We start from the raw sequence: 21,916 nt of genomic DNA, 5'->3' as shown, positions 1-21,916 counted from the left end.
AGGTAGAAAGATAACAGTGAATATGAGACATGGAGGAAGGTAGAAAGATAACAGTGAATATGAGACATGGGGGAAGGTAGAAAGATAACAGTGAATATGAGACATGGGGGATGGTAGAAAGATAACAGTGAATTTGAGACATGGAGGAAGGTAGAAAGATAACAGTGAATATGAGACATGGAGGAAGGTAGAAAGATAACAGTGAATATGAGACATGGGGGAAGGTAGAAAGATAACAGTGAATATGAGACATGGGGGAAGGTAGAAAGATAACAGTGAATTTGAGACATGGAGGAAGGTAGAAAGATAACAGTGAATATGAGACATGGAGGAAGGTAGAAAGATAACAGTGAATATGAGACATGGGGGAAGGTAGAAAGATAACAGTGAATATGAGACATGGGGGAAGGTAGAAAGATAACAGTGAGACATGGAGGAAGGTAGAAAGATAACAGTGAATATGAGACATGGGGGAAGGTAGAAAGATAACAGTGAATATGAGACATGGAGGAAGGTAGAAAGATAACAGTGAATATGAGACATGGAGGAAGGTAGAAAGATAACAGTGAATATGAGACATGGGGGAAGGTAGAAAGATAACAGTGAATATGAGACATGGGGGAAGGTAGAAAGATAACAGTGAATATGAGACATGGAGGAAGGTGGAAAGATAACAGTGAATATGAGACATGGGGGAAGGTAGAAAGATAACAGTGAATATGGGACATGGGGGAAGGTAGAAAGATAACAGTGAATATGAGACATGGGGGAAGGTAGAAAGATAACAGTGAATATGAGACATGGAGGAAGGTAGAAAGATAACAGTGAATATGAGACATGGGGGAAGGTAGAAAGATAACAGTGAATATGAGACATGGGGGAAGGTAGAAAGATAACAGTGAATATGAGACATGGAGGAAGGTAGAAAGATAACAGTGAATATGAGACATGGAGGAAGGTAGAAAGATAACAGTGAATATGAGACATGGAGGAAGGTAGAAAGATAACAGTGAATATGAGACATGGAGGAAGGTAGAAAGATAACAGTGAATATGAGACATGGGGGAAGGTAGAAAGATAACAGTGAATATGAGACATGGGGGAAGGTAGAAAGATAACAGTGAATATGAGACATGGAGGAAGGTAGAAAGATAACAGTGAATATGAGACATGGAGGAAGGTAGAAAGATAACAGTGAATATGAGACATGGGGGAAGGTAGAAAGATAACAGTGAGACATGGAGGAAGGTAGAAAGATAACAGTGAATATGAGACATGGAGGAAGGTAGAAAGATAACAGTGAATATGAGACATGGGGGAAGGTGGAAAGATAACAGTGAGACATGGAGGAAGGTAGAAAGATAACAGTGAATATGAGACATGGAGGAAGGTAGAAAGATAACAGTGAATATGAGACATGGAGGAAGGTAGAAAGATAACAGTGAATATGAGACATGGAGGAAGGTAGAAAGATAACAGTGAGACATGGAGGAAGGTAGAAAGATAACAGTGAGACATGGAGGAAGGTAGAAAGATAACAGTGAATATGAGACATGGGGGAAGGTAGAAAGATAACAGTGAATATGAGACATGGAGGAAGGTAGAAAGATAACAGTGAATATGAGACATGGAGGAAGGTAGAAAGATAACAGTGAATATGAGACATGGAGGAAGGTAGAAAGATAACAGTGAATATGAGACATGGAGGAAGGTAGAAAGATAACAGTGAGACATGGAGGAAGGTAGAAAGATAACAGTGAATATGAGACATGGGGGAAGGTAGAAAGATAACAGTGAATATGAGACATGGGGGAAGGTAGAAAGATAACAGTGAATATGAGACATGGGGGAAGGTAGAAAGATAACAGTGAATATGAGACATGGAGGAAGGTAGAAAGATAACAGTGAATATGAGACATGGGGGATGGTAGAAAGATAACAGTGAATATGAGACATGGGGGAAGGTAGAAAGATAACAGTGAGACATGGAGGAAGGTAGAAAGATAACAGTGAATATGAGACATGGGGGAAGGTAGAAAGATAACAGTGAATATGAGACATGGGGGAAGGTAGAAAGATAACAGTGAATATGAGACATGGAGGAAGGTAGAAAGATAACAGTGAATATGAGACATGGAGGAAGGTAGAAAGATAACAGTGAATATGAGACATGGGGGAAGGTAGAAAGATAACAGTGAATATGAGACATGGGGGAAGGTAGAAAGATAACAGTGAATATGAGACATGGAGGAAGGTAGAAAGATAACAGTGAATATGAGACATGGGGGAAGGTAGAAAGATAACAGTGAATATGAGACATGGGGGAAGGTAGAAAGATAACAGTGAGACATGGAGGAAGGTAGAAAGATAACAGTGAATATGAGACATGGGGGAAGGTAGAAAGATAACAGTGAATATGAGACATGGAGGAAGGTAGAAAGATAACAGTGAATATGAGACATGGAGGAAGGTAGAAAGATAACAGTGAATATGAGACATGGGGGAAGGTAGAAAGATAACAGTGAATATGAGACATGGGGGAAGGTAGAAAGATAACAGTGAATATGAGACATGGAGGAAGGTGGAAAGATAACAGTGAATATGAGACATGGGGGAAGGTAGAAAGATAACAGTGAATATGGGACATGGGGGAAGGTAGAAAGATAACAGTGAATATGAGACATGGGGGAAGGTAGAAAGATAACAGTGAATATGAGACATGGAGGAAGGTAGAAAGATAACAGTGAATATGAGACATGGAGGAAGGTAGAAAGATAACAGTGAATATGAGACATGGAGGAAGGTAGAAAGATAACAGTGAATATGAGACATGGAGGAAGGTAGAAAGATAACAGTGAATATGAGACATGGGGGAAGGTAGAAAGATAACAGTGAATATGAGACATGGGGGAAGGTAGAAAGATAACAGTGAATATGAGACATGGAGGAAGGTAGAAAGATAACAGTGAATATGAGACATGGAGGAAGGTAGAAAGATAACAGTGAATATGAGACATGGGGGAAGGTAGAAAGATAACAGTGAGACATGGAGGAAGGTAGAAAGATAACAGTGAATATGAGACATGGAGGAAGGTAGAAAGATAACAGTGAATATGAGACATGGGGGAAGGTGGAAAGATAACAGTGAGACATGGAGGAAGGTAGAAAGATAACAGTGAATATGAGACATGGAGGAAGGTAGAAAGATAACAGTGAATATGAGACATGGGGGAAGGTAGAAAGATAACAGTGAATATGAGACATGGAGGAAGGTAGAAAGATAACAGTGAGACATGGAGGAAGGTAGAAAGATAACAGTGAGACATGGAGGAAGGTAGAAAGATAACAGTGAATATGAGACATGGGGGAAGGTAGAAAGATAACAGTGAATATGAGACATGGAGGAAGGTAGAAAGATAACAGTGAATATGAGACATGGAGGAAGGTAGAAAGATAACAGTGAATATGAGACATGGAGGAAGGTAGAAAGATAACAGTGAATATGAGACATGGAGGAAGGTAGAAAGATAACAGTGAGACATGGAGGAAGGTAGAAAGATAACAGTGAATATGAGACATGGGGGAAGGTAGAAAGATAACAGTGAATATGAGACATGGGGGAAGGTAGAAAGATAACAGTGAATATGAGACATGGGGGAAGGTAGAAAGATAACAGTGAATATGAGACATGGAGGAAGGTAGAAAGATAACAGTGAATATGAGACATGGGGGATGGTAGAAAGATAACAGTGAATATGAGACATGGGGGAAGGTAGAAAGATAACAGTGAGACATGGAGGAAGGTAGAAAGATAACAGTGAATATGAGACATGGGGGAAGGTAGAAAGATAACAGTGAATATGAGACATGGGGGAAGGTAGAAAGATAACAGTGAATATGAGACATGGAGGAAGGTAGAAAGATAACAGTGAATATGAGACATGGAGGAAGGTAGAAAGATAACAGTGAATATGAGACATGGGGGAAGGTAGAAAGATAACAGTGAATATGAGACATGGGGGAAGGTAGAAAGATAACAGTGAATATGAGACATGGGGGAAGGTAGAAAGATAACAGTGAATTTGAGACATGGAGGAAGGTAGAAAGATAACAGTGAATATGAGACATGGAGGAAGGTAGAAAGATAACAGTGAATATGAGACATGGGGGAAGGTAGAAAGATAACAGTGAATATGAGACATGGGGGAAGGTAGAAAGATAACAGTGAATATGAGACATGGGGGAAGGTAGAAAGATAACAGTGAATATGAGACATGGGGGAAGGTAGAAAGATAACAGTGAATATGAGACATGGGGGAAGGTAGAAAGATAACAGTGAATATGAGACACGGGGGAAGGTAGATAGATAACAGTGAATATGAGACATGGGGGAAGGTAGAAAGATAACAGTGAATATGAGACATGGAGGAAGGTAGAAAGATAACAGTGAATATGAGACACGGGGGAAGGTAGAAAGATAACAGTGAATTTGAGACATGGAGGAAGGTAGAAAGATAACAGTGAATATGACTGCATACATGTTTTCTCCTTCTTATAGTGTTCTTACAAAGCTGTGTTCTGTGGTTTATCAGCTGGTTTACTGAAACTGTCACGTCTCCTCCAGCTCCCCCCCCCCCGGCGCGTGCATCACTCCTATCATCCATTACGCACGCCTGCTTTCCCTCGTCACGCACATCAGCGTTATTGGACTCACCTGGACTCCCTCATCACCTGTTTATTTCCTCCCCTGTATTTGTCAGTTCCCTGCTCTGTTCCCTGCTGCTGTATTCATTGTTTTTGTCTGTTGCTCGTTTTCTGACGCTGTTCCTGTCTCGTTCCATATTAAGTGTTTGACTCCCCGTACCTGCTTTTGTCTCTCCAGCGTCATCCCATGTGACAGAAACTCTGGTTAGTAGAAGGTGAAGACAATGAATGATCTCAGTTCCTTAAACTATTCAGCTTTAACCAGTATTGCCCATGTTGCCATGGAGACAAATGATGTGCCCAAAAAACGAATAAATTTCAGTCAACAGTCTCTTCTGTGTAGCTTCACTCCGTAGCCCACATTCTAGTCTGTATAACACAGTGAAGTAGAGGTGGGATAGGGTCAGAAAGGTCAGTATGTTTGATATGCTTGTTATGTCACCTCTGTCCATTATAACACAGTGAAGTAGAGGTGGGCGCTAAAAGCAGACATGGACAGTGAGACGGTGTGAGGAGGTCAGGGGTCAAACACTAGATCAGGACAGGTAGAAATGGCAGGGCTGGAAATAGACAGAGACACATTCTGATCATGGCAAGACACATCTCCTTCGCATAGAGAGGATCAGGCTGTTGATTGTGGCCTGTGGAATGTTGTCCCACTCCTCTTCAATAGCTGTGAGAAGTTGCTTGATATTGGTGGGAATTGGAACACGCTGTCGTACTCGTCGATCCAGAGCATCCCAAACATGCTCAATGGGTGACATGTCTGGTGAGTACTCAGGCCATGGAAGAACTGTTTTTTTTCAGATTCCAGGTATTGTGTTCAGCGACATCGGGCCCGTGCATTATCATACTTAAACATGAGGTGATTGGTGTGGATGAATGGCACGACAATGGGATCTCATCACGGTATCTCTGTGCATTCAAATTGCCCTCGATTAAATGCACTTGTTTTTTGTTGTCCGAAGCTTATGCCCATTCCATAACCTCACCACCACCATAGGGCACTCTGTTCACAAAGTTGACATCAGCAAACCGCTCGCCCACATGATGCCGTACATGTGGTCTGCTTTTTTTAGGCCGGTTGGACGTACTGCCAAATTCTATAAACCAACGTTCAAGGTGATTTAGAGAAATTAGCTTTCAATTTTCTAGCAACATCTCTGTTGGACATTCCTGCAGTCAACATGCCAACTGCACACTCCCTCAAAACAGAGACATCTCTGGTATTGTGTTATGTGAAAAAACTGCACATTTTAGAGTGGCCTTTTATTGCCCTCAGCACAAGGTGCACCTGTGTAATGATCACGCTGTTTAATCAGATTGTTGATATGCCACAGCCTGTCAGGTGGTGGATTATCTTGGCAAAGGAGAAATGCTCACTAACAGGGATGTAAAGAAATTTGTGCACAACATTTGACAGAAATAAGCTTTTGTGTGTATGGAACATTTCTGGGATCTTTTATTTCAGCTCATGAAACATGGGACCAACACTTTACATGTTGCCTTTATATTTTAATTCAGTGTATTTACAGGAATAAGCTGGTCCAAACTGGTGTGTGTGTGTCATGTGTGTGTTGGTCCAGTGTGTGTGTGTGTGTGTCCAGTGTGTTGGTGTGTGTGTGTGTGTGTGTGTGTGTGTGTGTGGGTCCAGTGTGTGTGTGTGTCCAGTATGTGTGTGTGTGTGTGTGTGTGTGTGTGTGTGTGTGTGTGTGTGTGTGTGGGTCCAGTGTGTGTTTGTGGGTCCAGTGTATGTGGGTCCAGTGTGTGTGTGTGTGTGTGTGTGTGAGAGTGTGCGTCCTGTGTGTGTGTGTGTGTGTGTGTGTGTCCAGTTTGTGTGTCCAGTGTGTGTGTCCAGTGTGTGTGCCTGTCCGTGTGTGTGTGTGTGTGTGTGTGTGTGTGTGTGTGTGTGTGTGTGTGTGTGTGTGTGTGTGTGTTTGTCCAGTGTGTGTGTGTCGAGTTTGTGTGTGTTTTTCTGTCCAGTGTGTGTGTGTGTGTGTGTCTGTCCAGTGTGTGTGTGTGTGTGTGTGTGTGTGTGTGTGTCCTGTGTGTGTGTACTGTGTGTGTGACCAGTGTGTGTGTGTGTGTGTGTGTGTGTGTGTGTGTGTGTGTGTGTGTGTGTGTGTCCTGTTTGTCCGGTGTGTGTGTGTGTGTGTCAAGAATGTGTGTGTCAGTGTGTGTGTGTGTGTGTTTCCAGTGTGTGCGTGTGTGCCCTGTTTGTCCGGTGTGTGTGTGTGTGTGTTTGTCAAGAATGTGTGTGTGTCAGTGTGTGTGTGTGTGTGTTTTTCTGTCCAGTGAGTGTGTGTGTGTCTGTCCAGTGTGCATGTGTGCCCTGTGTGTGTGTGTGTGTGTGTGTGTGTGTGTGTGTGTGTGTGTGTGTGTGTGTGTGTGTGCGTGTGTGCGTGTGTGTCTGTGCCCTGTTTGTGTGTCCAGTGTGTATGTGTGTGTGTGTGTGTGTGTCGGTATGTGTGTGTGCCCACTGTGTGTGTCCTGTCTGTGTGTCCTGTGTGTGTGTCCAGTGTGTGTGTGTGTGCCCAGTGAGTGTGTGTGTCCTGTGTGTGTGTCCTGTGTGTGTGTGTGTGTGTGTGTGTGTGTGCCCAGTGAGTGTGTGTGCCCTGTGTGTGCATGTGGTCTGTGTGTGAGGAGTCCCACATTTCTGAGGTCCAGCAGGGGCCTGAAGGTATGTTATGTTCTGAACAAATAGAGCAGAAACTGAAACGGACAACCAGAAAAAGCTCAAACCAAGTTTATTCAACCCACAAGCATGTATGTATACCTTCTGACTAGGAGTTTATTTAACCTTGCATATCTAAGATAAACACACCTTCTCTGTTGTTAGGCAGAAACACAATAGGTTCCTCTCACTGGTATTAAGTCTAGAACCCTGATGGGTGGTGTGTCTGTGTTGGATAGGACTGTAGTCAGATGGTTTTCAGGGTGGGTGTGTGTGTGTGTCCAGTTTGTGTGCCTGTCCGTGTGTGTGTGTGTGTGTGTGTGTGTGTGTGTGTGTGTGTGTGTGTGTGTGTGTGTGTGTGTGTGTGTGTGTGTGTGTGTGTGTGTGTGTGTGTGTGTGTGTGTTTGTCCAGTGTGTGTGTCGAGTTTGTGTGTGTTTTTCTGTCCAGTGTGTGTGTGTGTGTTTGTGTGTCTGTCCAGAATGTGCGTGTGTGTGTCTGTCCAGTGTGTATGTGTGTCCATTGTGTGTGTGTGTCCAGTGTGTGTGTGTGTGTGTGTGTGTGTGTGTGTGTGTGTGTGTGTGTGTGTGTGTGTGTGTGTGTGTGTGTGTGTGTGTGTGTGTGTGTGTGTGTGTCCAGTGGGTGTGTGTGTGTCCACTGTGTGTGTCCTGTGTGTGTGTGTGTGTGTGTGTGTGTGTGTGTGTGTGTGTGTGTGTGTGTGTGTTTGTCCAGTGTGTGTGTCGAGTTTGTGTGTGTTTTTCTGTCCAGTGTGTGTGTGTGTGTTTGTGTGTCTGTCCAGAATGTGCGTGTGTGTGTCTGTCCAGTGTGTATGTGTGTCCATTGTGTGTGTGTGTCCAGTGTGTGTGTGTGTGTGTGTGTGTGTGTGTGTGTGTGTGTGTGTGTGTGTGTGTGCGTGTGTGTGTGTGTGTGTGTGTGTGTGTGTCCAGTGGGTGTGTGTGTGTCCACTGTGTGTGTCCTGTGTGTGTGTGTGTGTGTGTGTGTGTGTGTGTGTGTGTGTGTGTGTGTGTGTGTGTGACCTGTGTGTGTGTGTGTGTGTGTGTGTGTGTGTGTGTGTGTGTGTGTGTGTGTGTGTGTGTGTGTGTGTGTGTGTGTGTGACACAGTGTGTGACACAGGGACACTGAGGAGTCCCACATTTCTGAGGTTCAGCAGTGGTCTGAAGGTATGTTAGGTTCAGCAGTGGCCTGAAGGTATGTTAGGTTCAGGAGTGGCCTGAAGGTATGTTAGGTTCAGGAGTGGGATGTTGAGGTCCAGCAGTGGCCTGAAGGTATGTTAGGTTCAGGAGTGGGATGTTGAGGTCCAGCAGTGGTCTGAAGGTATGTTAGGTTCAGGAGTGGGATGTTGAGGTTCAGCAGTGGCCTGAAGGTATGTTAGGTTCAGGAGTGGGTTGCTGTGGTCCAGCAGTGGTCTGAAGGTATGTTAGGTTCAGGAGTGGCCTGAAGGTATGTTAGGTTCAGGAGTGGCCTGAAGGTATGCTAGGTTCAGGAGTGGGATGTTGAGGTCCAGCAGTGGCCTGAAGGTATGTTAGGTTCAGGAGTGGGATGTTGAGGTCCAGCAGTGGTCTGAAGGTATGTTAGGTTCAGGAGTGGGATGTTGAGGTTCAGCAGTGGCCTGAAGGTATGTTAGGTTCAGGAGTGGGTTGCTGTGGTCCAGCAGTGGTCTGAAGGTATGTTAGGTTCAGGAGTGGCCTGAAGGTATGTTAGGTTCAGGAGTGGCCTGAAGGTATGCTAGGTTCAGGAGTGGGATGTTGAGGTCCAGCAGTGGCCTGAAGGTATGTTAGGTTCAGGAGTGGGATGTTGAGGTCCAGCAGTGGTCTGAAGGTATGTTAGGTTCAGGAGTGGGATGTTGAGGTCCAGCAGTGGCCTGAAGGTATGTTAGGTTCAGGAGTGGGTTGCTGAGGTCCAGCAGTGGCCTGAAGGTATGTTAGGTTCAGGAGTGGGTTGTTGAGGTTCAGCAGTGGCCTGAAGGTATGTTAGGTTCAGGAGTGGGATGTTGAGGTCCAGCAGTGGCCTGAAGGTATGTTAGGTTCAGGAGTGGGATGTTGAGGTCCAGCAGTGGTCTGAAGGTATGTTAGGTTCAGGAGTGGGATGTTGAGGTCCAGCAGTGGCCTGAAGGTATGTTAGGTTCAGGAGTGGGTTGCTGAGGTCCAGCAGTGGCCTGAAGGTATGTTAGGTTCAGGAGTGGGTTGTTGAGGTTCAGCAGTGGCCTGAAGGTATGTTAGGTTCAGGAGTGGGTTGCTGAGGTCCAGCAGTGGTCTGAAGGTATGTTAGGTTCAGGAGTGGCCTGAAGGTATGTTAGGTTCAGGAGTGGGTTGTTGAGGTTCAGCAGTGGCCTGAAGGTATGTTAGATTTAGGAGTGGCCTGAAGGTATGTTAGGTTCAGGAGTGGGTTGGTGAGGTCCAGCAGTGGTCTGAAGGTATGTTAGGTTCAGGAGTGGCCTGAAGGTATGTTAGGTTCAGGAGTGGGTTGGTGAGGTCCAGCAGTGGTCTGAAGGTATGTTAGGTTCAGGAGTAGCCTGAAGGTATGTTAGGTTCAGGAGTGGGTTGGTGAGGTTCAGCAGTGGCCTGAAGGTATGTTAGGTTCAGGAGTGGGTTGTTGAGGTCCAGCAGTGACCTGAAGGTATGTTAGGTTCAGGAGTGGGTTGCTGAGGCCTGAGTCTGATGGTTTTCAGGGTGGGCCCCTATGGACCCCCTCCCAGCAGACTCTGTATGGGATAGGACTGTAGTCAGAAGGTTTTCAGGGTGGGCCCCTTTTGCCCCCCTCCCAGCAGTGTCTGTATGGGATAGGACTGTAGTCAGAAGTGTTTCAGGGTGGGCCCATATGGCCCCCCTCCCAGCAGTGTCTTCTCTCTTCAACTGCTGACCTCATCTGGAGTTGAGTTCCACATCCCTCATTGTCCTGGTACCATAGCAACTGGCCTGCCTTATCAGGAACTGAAACCATATGCTACCCTTTGCCTCCTTACTTAGAAATATGAATTTTCACCAATAACATGTTTGAACAGAATATGATCTTTCTGCACTTCCCCTTGTCTCACTCAGTAACTGTCCATCCCCAAAGTTCCTCTTCAACCTTCATTGAGCCCCTTAACATCTCCATGTATTATTCAGTATGTGATTCAGATTGTTGTGTAATTGTGAGTTGTAATGGAGTCCTTGTTCTCAATGGGACTGCTAAAACAGATAGATAAAGGTGTTAATAAATAAATGCATTCAGCACTAACAGCTCTGAGTGTCTTTCCATCCCTTCCCTAGTATGTGATGTAATAAATATGTGTTGGTGCAGCAGGCCGTTGCTGCTCCTTGCAACATTGTATGTTCAACATCATCTTTCTAAAATGTCACTTGCCAAATCTAACAGTAGCATATCGCTATCTAACAGGAGCCTATCACTATCTAACAGTAGCCTATCACTATCTAACAGTGGCCTATCACTATCTAACAGGAGCCTATCACTATCTAACAGTAGCCTATCACTATCTAACAGGAGCCTATCACTATCTAACAGGAGCCTATCACTATCTAACAGGAGCCTATCACTATCTAACAGGAGCCTATCACTATCTAACAGTAGCCTATCACTATCTAACAGGAGCCTATCACTATATAACAGGAGCCTATCACTATCTAACAGTAGCCTATCACTATCTAACAGTAGCCTATCACTATCTAACAGTAGCCTATCACTATCTAACAGTAGCCTATCACTATCTAACAGGAGCCTATCACTATCTAACAGGAGCCTATCACTATCTAACAGTAGCCTATCACTATCTAACAGTAGCCTATCACTATCTAACAGTGGCCTATCACTATCTAACAGGAGCCTATCACTATCTAACAGTAGCCTATCACTATCTAACAGTAGCCTATCACTATCTAACAGTAGCCTATCGCTATCTAAAAGGAGCCTATCACTATCTAACAGGAGCCTATCACTATCTAACAGTAGCCTATCACTATCTAACAGGAGCCTATCACTATCTAACAGTAGCCTATCACTATCTAACAGGAGCCTATCACTATCTAACAGTAGCCTATCACTATCTAACAGTAGCCTATCACTATCTAACAGTAGCCTATCGCTATCTAACAGGAGCCTATCACTATCTAACAGGAGCCTATCACTATCTAACAGGAGCGTATCACTATCTAACAGTGGCCTATCACTATCTAACAGGAGCCTATCACTATCTAACAGTAGCCTATCACTATCTAACAGGAGCCTATCACTATCTAACAGTGGCCTATCACTATCTAACAGTAGCCTATCACTATCTAACAGTAGCCTATCACTATCTAACAGTAGCCTATCACTATCTAACAGTAGCCTATCACTATCTAACAGTAGCCTATCACTATATAACAGTAGCCTATCACTATCTAACAGTAGCCTATCACTATCTAACAGGAGCCTATCACTATCTAACAGGAGCCTATCACTATCTAACAGGAGCCTATCACTATCTAACAGTAGCCTATCACTATCTAACAGTAGCCTATCACTATCTAACAGTAGCCTATCACTATCTAACAGTAGCCTATCACTATCTAACAGTAGCCTATCACTATCTGACAGTAGCCTATCGCTATCTAACAGTAGCCTATCGCTATCTAACAGTAGCCTATCGCTATCTAACAGTAGCCTATCACTATCTAACAGTAGCCTATCACTATCTAACAGTGGCCTATCACTATCTAACAGTAGCCTATCACTATCTAATAGTGGCCTATCAGGAGCCTTTCGCTATCTAAGGGTAGCCTATCGCTATCTAAGGGTAGCCTATCGCTATCTAAGGGTAGCCTATCGCTATCTAAGGGTAGCCTATCGCTATCTAAGGGTAGCCTATCACTATCTAACAGTGGCCTATCACTATCTAACAGTAGCCTATCACTATCTAATAGTGGCCTATCAGGAGCCTTTCGCTATCTAAGGGTAGCCTATCGCTATCTAAGGGTAGCCTATCGCTATCTAAGGGTAGCCTATCGCTATCTAAGGGTAGCCTATCACTATCTAACAGTGGCCTATCACTATCTAACAGTAGCCTATCACTATCTAATAGTGGCCTATCAGGAGCCTTTCGCTATCTAAGGGTAGCCTATCGCTATCTAAGGGTAGCCTATCGCTATCTAAGGGTAGCCTATCGCTATCTAAGGGTAGCCTATCGCTATCTAAGGGTAGCCTATCGCTATCTAACAGGAGCCTATCTAACAGGAGCCTATCGCTATCTAACAGGAGCCTATCGCTATCTAACAGTAGCCTATCGCTATCTAACAGTAGCATATCGATATCTAACAGTGGCCTATCACTATCTAACAGGAGCCTATCACTATCTAACAGTAGCCTATCACTATCTAACAGGAGCCTATCACTATCTAACAGTAGCCTATCACTATCTAACAGTAGCCTATCACTATCTAACAGTAGCCTATCGCTATCTAACAGGAGCCTATCACTATCTAACAGGAGCCTATCACTATCTAACAGGAGCGTATCACTATCTAACAGTGGCCTATCACTATCTAACAGGAGCCTATCACTATCTAACAGTAGCCTATCACTATCTAACAGGAGCCTATCACTATCTAACAGTGGCCTATCACTATCTAACAGTAGCCTATCACTATCTAACAGTAGCCTATCACTATCTAACAGTAGCCTATCACTATCTAACAGTAGCCTATCACTATCTAACAGTAGCCTATCACTATATAACAGTAGCCTATCACTATCTAACAGTAGCCTATCACTATCACTATCTAACAGTAGCCTATCACTATCTAACAGTAGCCTATCACTATCTAACAGTAGCCTATCACTATCTGACAGTAGCCTATCGCTATCTAACAGTAGCCTATCGCTATCTAACAGTAGCCTATCGCTATCTAACAGTAGCCTATCACTATCTAACAGTAGCCTATCACTATCTAACAGTGGCCTATCACTATCTAACAGTAGCCTATCACTATCTAACAGTGGCCTATCAGGAGCCTTTCGCTATCTAAGGGTAGCCTATCGCTATCTAAGGGTAGCCTATCGCTATCTAAGGGTAGCCTATCGCTATCTAAGGGTAGCCTATCGCTATCTAAGGGTAGCCTATCGCTATCTAAGGGTAGCCTATCTAACAGGAGCCTATCGCTATCTAACAGGAGCCTATCGCTATCTAACAGTAGCCTATCGCTATCTAACAGTAGCATATCGATATCTAACAGTGACCTATCGCTATCTAACAGTGGCCTATCACTATCTAACAGGAGCCTATCACTATCTAACAGTAGCCTATCACTATCTAACAGTAGCCTATCACTATCTAACAGTAGCCTATCACTATCTAACAGTAGCCTATCACTATCTAACAGGAGCCTAACAGTAGCCTATTACTATCTAACAGTAGCATATCACTATCTAACAGGAGCCTATCACTATCTAACAGGAGCCTATCACTATCTAACAGGAGCCTATCACTATCTAACAGGAGCCTATCACTATCTAACAGGAGCCTATCACTATCTAACAGTAGCCTATCACTATCTAACAGTAGCCTATCACTATCTAACAGGAGCCTAACAGTAGCCTATCACTATCTAACAGTAGCCTATCACTATCTAACAGGAGCCTATCACTATCTAACAGTAGCCTATCACTATCTAACAGGAGCCTATCACTATCTAACAGGAGCCTATCACTATCTAACAGTGGCCTATCACTATCTAACAGTAGCCTATCACTATCTAACAGTAGCCTATCACTATCTAACAGGAGCCTATCACTATCTAACAGGAGCCTATCACTATCTAACAGTAGCCTATCACTATCTAACAGGAGCCTATCACTATCTAACAGTAACCTATCACTATCTAACAGGAGCCTATCACTATCTAACAGGAGCCTATCACTATCTAACAGTAGCCTATCACTATCTAACAGTAGCCTATCACTATCTAACAGTAGCCTATCACTATCTAACAGGAGCCTAACAGTAGCCTATCACTATCTAACAGTAGCCTATCACTATCTAACAGGAGCCTATCACTATCTAACAGTGGCCTATCACTATCTAACAGGAGCCTATCACTATCTAACAGTAGCCTATCACTATCTAACAGGAGCCTATCACTATCTAACAGGAGCCTATCACTATCTAACAGGAGCCTATCACTATCTAACAGGAGCCTATCACTATCTAACAGTAGCCTATCACTATCTAACAGGAGCCTATCACTATCTAACAGTAGCCTATCACTATCTAACAGGAGCCTATCACTATCTAACAGTGGCCTATCACTATCTAACAGTAGCCTATCACTATCTAACAGTAGCCTATCACTATCTAACAGGAGCCTATCACTATCTAACAGGAGCCTATCACTATCTAACAGTAGCCTATCACTATCTAACAGTAGCCTATCACTATCTAACAGTAACCTATCACTATCTAACAGGAGCCTATCACTATCTAACAGTAGCCTATCACTATCTAACAGGAGCCTATCACTATCTAACAGTGGCCTATCACTATCTAACAGTAGCCTATCACTATCTAACAGTAGCCTATCACTATCTAACAGGAGCCTATCACTATCTAACAGGAGCCTATCACTATCTAACAGTAGCCTATCACTATCTAACAGGAGCCTATCACTATCTAACAGTGGCCTATCACTATCTAACAGTAGCCTATCACTATCTAACAGTAGCCTATCACTATCTAACAGGAGCCTATCACTATCTAACAGGAGCCTATCACTATCTAACAGTAGCCTATCACTATCTAACAGGAGCCTATCACTATCTAACAGTAACCTATCACTATCTAACAGGAGCCTATCACTATCTAACAGGAGCCTATCACTATCTAACAGTAGCCTATCACTATCTAACAGTAGCCTATCACTATCTAACAGGAGCCTAACAGTAGCCTATCACTATCTAACAGTAGCCTATCACTATCTAACAGGAGCCTATCACTATCTAACAGGAGCCTATCACTATCTAACAGTAGCCTATCACTATCTAACAGGAGCCTATCACTATCTAACAGTAGCCTATCACTATCTAACAGGAGCCTATCACTATCTAACAGTAACCTATCACTATCTAACAGGAGCCTATCACTATCTAACAGGAGCCTATCACTATCTAACAGTAGCCTATCACTATCTAACAGTAGCCTATTACTATCTAACAGTAGCCTATCGCTATCTAACAGGAGCCTATCACTATCTAACAGGAGCCTATCACTATCTAACAGTGGCCTATCACTATCTAACAGTAGCCTATCACTATCTAACAGTAGCCTATCACTATCTAACAGGAGCCTATCACTATCTAACAGGAGCCTATCACTATCTAACAGTAGCCTATCACTATCTAACAGGAGCCTATCACTATCTAACAGTAACCTATCACTATCTAACAGGAGCCTATCACTATCTAACAGTAGCCTATCACTATCTAACAGGAGCCTATCACTATCTAACAGGAGCCTATCACTCGATTTTATGTTTAACTTTAAATCAGTTAACGGTGTATCAATGAAAATCTGATACAGAGTGGAATGTACTGTTGACCAACCCATATATTTCAGCAGGGAAGTGTTCCTCACACCATCATTTCAAATGGTAGGACATGTGTCCTGTTGAAGCTAACTGGCTGATGGTAGGACATATGCCGTTTGAAGCTAACTGGCTGATGGTAGGACATGTGTCCTGTTGAAGCTAACTGGCTGATGGTAGGACATGTGTCCTGTTGAAGCTTACTGGCTGATGGTAGGACATGTGTCCTGTTGAAGCTTACTGGCTGATGGTAGGACATGTGTCCTGTTGAAGTAAACTGGCTGATGGTAGGACATGTGTCCTGTTGAAGCTAACTGGCTGATGGTAGGACATGTGTCCTGTTGAACCTTACTGGCTGATGGTAGGACATGTGTCCTGTTGAAGCTTACTGGCTGATGGTAGGACATGTGTCCTGTTGAAGCTTACTGGCTGATGGTAGGACAATAACCTAGTATGCCTATTTACAGCAGCATATTAGTAACGGTTGTTGTCGTGTTGAATGGACCAAACTGCAGACGGAATGTGGATACTCATCTTTTTAATATATACGAGCAAAGCATCCACAGGAAAAACAATAACTACTAACTACAGGCTAACAGGCTACATACAAACAAAAGACTAGCGGTGTTAGCACAACCACCCACAAACCCAAGTGACAAACATACTCCTAAATATATGACTAACAATCAGGAACAACGATCCCCAGCTGTTCCTGATCAGGAGTCACAAGACTAACACAGAAACAGACATACTAGACAACACATACAGACTTCTTCTGCCACGTCCTGACCAAAATACTACACCACTACTCCCTCTACTGGTCAGGACGTGACAGTACCCCCCCCTAAAGGTGCAGACCCCGGAATGCACCTTAAAAGAAAACACAAAAATCCCCAATACCACAACAAAAAATAATACCCCCTAAACAAAAAAAGGGAGGGAAGGGAGGGTGGCTGCCGTCAACGACAGCACTGTGCTACACCCTCCCTCCCCAACCCACCTATCCTGGAGGTGGCTCTGGTTCCGGCCTCCTGCCCTCCAGGTTGTAGGCAGACTCATTGGGGTCCTGGTCGTAGACAGACTCAATTTGTTGTGGCTCGTGGGCAGGTTCCCTCATTTCCACACTGTAGGCAGACTCATTTACAACACAGTTAGTCAATTTCAGTTCCGGGTCGCAGGCAGACTCACCCGGTTCCGGGTCACAAGCAGACCCCCTCGGTTCCGGGTCACAGGCAGACCCCTCTGGTTCCGGGTCGCAGGCAGTCTCCCTCGGTTCCGGACTAGACACTGTTGCCGGATACTCTGGACTGCACACTGTTGCCGGATACTCTGGACTGCACACTGGTGCCGGATACTCTGGACTGCACACTGGTGCCGGATACTCTGGACTGCACACTGGTGCCGGATACTCTGGACTGAACGCTGGTGCCGGGCTCTTGAGGCTGGGCCGACGCACTGGAGGCCTGGTGCGTGGGGCTGGTAGAGGTAGTACCAGGCTGAAAACACGCACCCTAGGGCTAGTGCGAGGAGCGGGAACAGGCTGAATAGGACTAGGCCGACTCATGCTCTATTTGGATAGACAGTGAGAATTCAGTACATAACTGTCTTGTTATCAGAAATATGCTGTGCTGAACACCATGGTAATAGAGGTGAGGTTATGGACATTGTGTGGATAATGGATATAGGAGGTTGAATGGCCATATAAAGGGTGTAGAATGTTTTAGTTGTATATTTCCCAGGTCCTCAAGGCTCCAAAATCAATATAAAACAGTTTTTATAAACATTTACATACATACACTTGTTTTCTGCCATGAAGCTCTATACACCCCTAGAAAACCTTATATTTTAACAAGCCTTTTCTGGTCATGGAATCCCCAAAATTATTTGTTTTGTTTTTGGGAGCTCAGACTTGTGGCTTGGCACAAAATATATTTGGGGTGAATCAGACATATTTGTGCAATCCCATCCCCCTTGTGGCTATGGGGTACATATCAATTTACAGGCATATTATTATGATATTGGCAAATATATTTGATAAGAATCCAATTAGGGTTCGAAAAATAAACTACAAAATGTGGCCATATTTGTAGTTCCCAGTCAATGATGATTTCAGAAAACACAGATATTGCAAATGCAAACGTCAAAGTGATTCAAATGAATGACAGATGCAGCTACAACAATTGATGAAGACTATCAGACAGGTGCAGCTACAATAATTGATGAAGACTATCAGACAGATGCAGCTACAATAATTGATGAAGACTATCAGACAGATGCAGCTCCAATAATTGATGAAGACTATCAGACAGGTGCAGCTGCAATAATTGATGAAGACTATGAGACAGATGCAGCTACAATAATTGATGAAGACTATGAGACAGGTGCAGCTACAATAATTGATGAAGACTATGAGACAGATGCAGCTACAATAATTGAAGACTATCAGACAGGTGCAGCTACAATAATTGATGAAGATTATGAGACAGGTGCAACTACAATAATTGATGAAGACTATCAGACAGATGCCGCTACAATAATTGATGAAGACTATCAGACAGGTGCAGCTACAATAATTGATGAAGACTATGAGACAGATGCAGCTACAATAATTGATGAAGACTATGAGAAGGATGCAGCTACAATAATTGATGAAGACTATGAGACAGATGCAGCTACAATAATTGATGAAGACTATGAGACAGATGCAGCTACAATAATTGATGAAGACTATGAGACAGATGCAGCTACAATAATTGATGAAGACTATGAGAAGGATGCAGATACAATAATTGATGAAGACTATGAGACAGGTGCAGCTACAATAATTGATGAAGACTATCAGAAAGTAATAATACAAATCTGATACCTTTCCAACAAAGGAAGTATCAACGTCACGCAACATAACCTTAGCAGGGATCCAAACCTGCATGTTGACCATTCTCCCTCTTTATATGTCAGATAACCTTAGCAGGGATCCAAACCTGCATGTTGACCATTCTCCCTCTTTATATGTCAGATAACCTTAGCAGGGATCCAAACCTGCATGTTGACCATTCTCCCTCTTTATATGACAGATAACCTTAGCAGGGATCCAAACCTGCATGTTGACCATTCTCCCTCTTTATATGTCAGATAACCTTAGCAGGGATCCAAACCTGCATGTTGACCATTCTCCCTCTTTATATGACAGATAACCTTAGCAGGGATCCAAACCTGCATGTTGACCATTCTCCCTCTTTATATGTCAGATAACCTTAGCAGGGATCCAAACCTGCATGTTGACCATTCTCCCTCTTTATATGTCAGATAACCTTAGCAGGGATCCAAACCTGCATGTTGACCATTCTCCCTCTTTATATGTATTGTATTCTACCACCTGATAGAATGGTAATGTATTGTATTATTACACCTGATAGAATGGTAATGTATTGTATTCTACCACCTGATAGAATGGTAATGTATTATATTCTACCACCTGATAGAATGGTAATGTATTGTATTCTACCACCTGATAGAATGGTAATGTATTATATTCTACCACCTGATAGAATGGTAATGTATTGTATTCTACCACCTGATAGAATGGTAATGTATTGTATTATTACACCTGATAGAATGGTAATGTATTGTATTCTACCACCTGATAGAATGGTAATGTATTGTATTCTACCACCTGATAGAATGGTAATGTATTGTATTCTACCACCTGATAGAATGGTAATGTATTGTATTCTACCACCTGATAGAATGGTAATGTATTGTATTATTACACCTGATAGAATGGTAATGTATTGTATTCTAACACCTGATAGAATGGTAATGTATTATATTCTACCACCTGATAGAATGGTAATGTATTATATTATTACACCTGATAGAATGGTAATGTATTATATTATTACACCTGATAGAATGGTAATGTATTATATTCTACCACCTGATAGAATGGTAATGTATTATATTCTACCACCTGATAGAATGGTAATGTATTATATTCTAACACCTGATAGAATGGTAATGTATTGTATTCTAACACCTGATAGAATGGTAATGTATTGTATTCTACCACCTGATAGAATGGTAATGTATTATATTCTACCACCTGATAGAATGGTAATGTATTGTATTCTACCACCTGATAGAATGGTAATGTATTATATTCTACCACCTGATAGAATGGTAATGTATTGTATTCTACCACCTGATAGAATGGTAATGTATTATATTCTACCACCTGATAGAATGGTAATGTATTGTATTCTACCACCTGATAGAATGGTAATGTATTGTATTATTACACCTGATAGAATGGTAATGTATTATATTCTACCACCTGATAGAATGGTAATGTATTGTATTCTACCACCTGATAGAATGGTAATGTATTGTATTATTACACCTGATAGAATGGTAATGTATTGTATTCTACCACCTGATAGAATGGTAATGTATTGTATTCTACCACCTGATAGAATGGTAATGTATTGTATTCTGCCACCTGATAGAATGGTAATGTATTATATTCTAACACCTGATAGAATGGTAATGTATTGTATTCTAACACCTGATAGAATGGTAATGTATTGTATTCTACCACCTGATAGAATGGTAATGTATTGTATTATTACACCTGATAGAATGATAATGTATTATATTCTACCACCTGATAGAATGGTAATGTATTGTATTCTACCACCTGATAGAATGGTAATGTATTATATTCTAACACCTGATAGAATGGTAATGTATTGTATTCTAACACCTGATAGAATGGTAATGTATTGTATTCTACCACCTGATAGAATGGTAATGTATTATATTCTACCACCTGATAGAATGGTAATGTATTGTATTCTACCACCTGATAGAATGGTAATGTATTATATTCTACCACCTGATAGAATGGTAATGTATTGTATTCTACCACCTGATAGAATGGTAATGTATTATATTCTACCACCTGATAGAATGGTAATGTATTGTATTATTACACCTGATAGAATGGTAATGTATTGTATTATTACACCTGATAGAATGGTAATGTATTGTATTCTACCACCTGATAGAATGGTAATGTATTGTATTCTACCACCTGATAGAATGGTAATGTATTGTATTCTACCACCTGATAGAATGGTAATGTATTGTATTCTACCACCTGATAGAATGGTAATGTATTGTATTCTACCACCTGATAGAATGGTAATGTATTTTAGTCGTTGCCTCAGACATAGCAATACATGCTGTTGATAACTTGGTTGACTTTCACTGTCATTGCTGGTACATTAATAAACAACTAAGATAACATGCTGTACTATAGAGATGGCAGCCCAGACTAGCATTGTGGACAGTGACAAATGGAAGATAGGTCCATGTACCTTTGCACTCATTTGGTTTCTGTCTTTCTGTTCCTCTGCAGTGCCAGTGTCCTCCTCCATGTTATTTGGTTTCTGTCTTTCTGTTCCTCTGCAGTGCCAGTGTCCTCCTCCATGTTATTTGGTTTCTGTCTTTTCTGTTCCTCTGCAGTGCCAGTGTCCTCCTCCATGGTCACAATGGACCCCTGCTTCTCTTCCACTGTGAACTTCAACCTGAATGAACACACACAGACATGATTGGTATTGAAACTCTTAGGTGGCACATACAAATTATTTGCTGGTCCAAATTAACACCCTTCCCCTCCTCCTTGGCCCTGACTTAACCTTTAGATTATTCTGAAGGGTCTGGATAGGTATAATCAGGAAAGTGGTGGAGCTTACACCATATTGCTTACACCTTTCACATATACAAACATCTAAGGGTTAGGGCCAAGGGAAAGAGTTAGGTAGTGAACTGGGAACAGCTGATTCTCTATGGGCAAAGAGTTAGGTAGTGAACTGATTCTCTATGGGCAAAGAGTTAGGTAGTGAACTGATTCTCTATGGGTAAAGAGTTAGGTAGTGAACTGATTCACTATGGGTAAAGAGTTAG

General features: G+C 42.5%; 1 protein-coding gene across 1 annotated transcript in view; it reads left to right on the top strand.

Annotated features, from left to right (window-relative positions):
- Nucleotides 1-21,916, top strand: part of LOC145875823 (uncharacterized) — a 369,621-nt gene that overhangs the window by 336,644 nt on the left and 11,061 nt on the right. The gene's annotated exons all lie outside the window — the stretch shown is intronic.

Source organism: Salmo salar, unplaced genomic scaffold (genome assembly GCF_965601325.2).
Source record: "Salmo salar unplaced genomic scaffold, fSalSal1 ptg000360l, whole genome shotgun sequence".
Classification (NCBI taxonomy): domain Eukaryota; kingdom Metazoa; phylum Chordata; class Actinopteri; order Salmoniformes; family Salmonidae; genus Salmo; species Salmo salar.
Note: the sequence above shows the minus strand (reverse complement) of the source record. Positions and strands in the feature narration are given on the sequence as shown.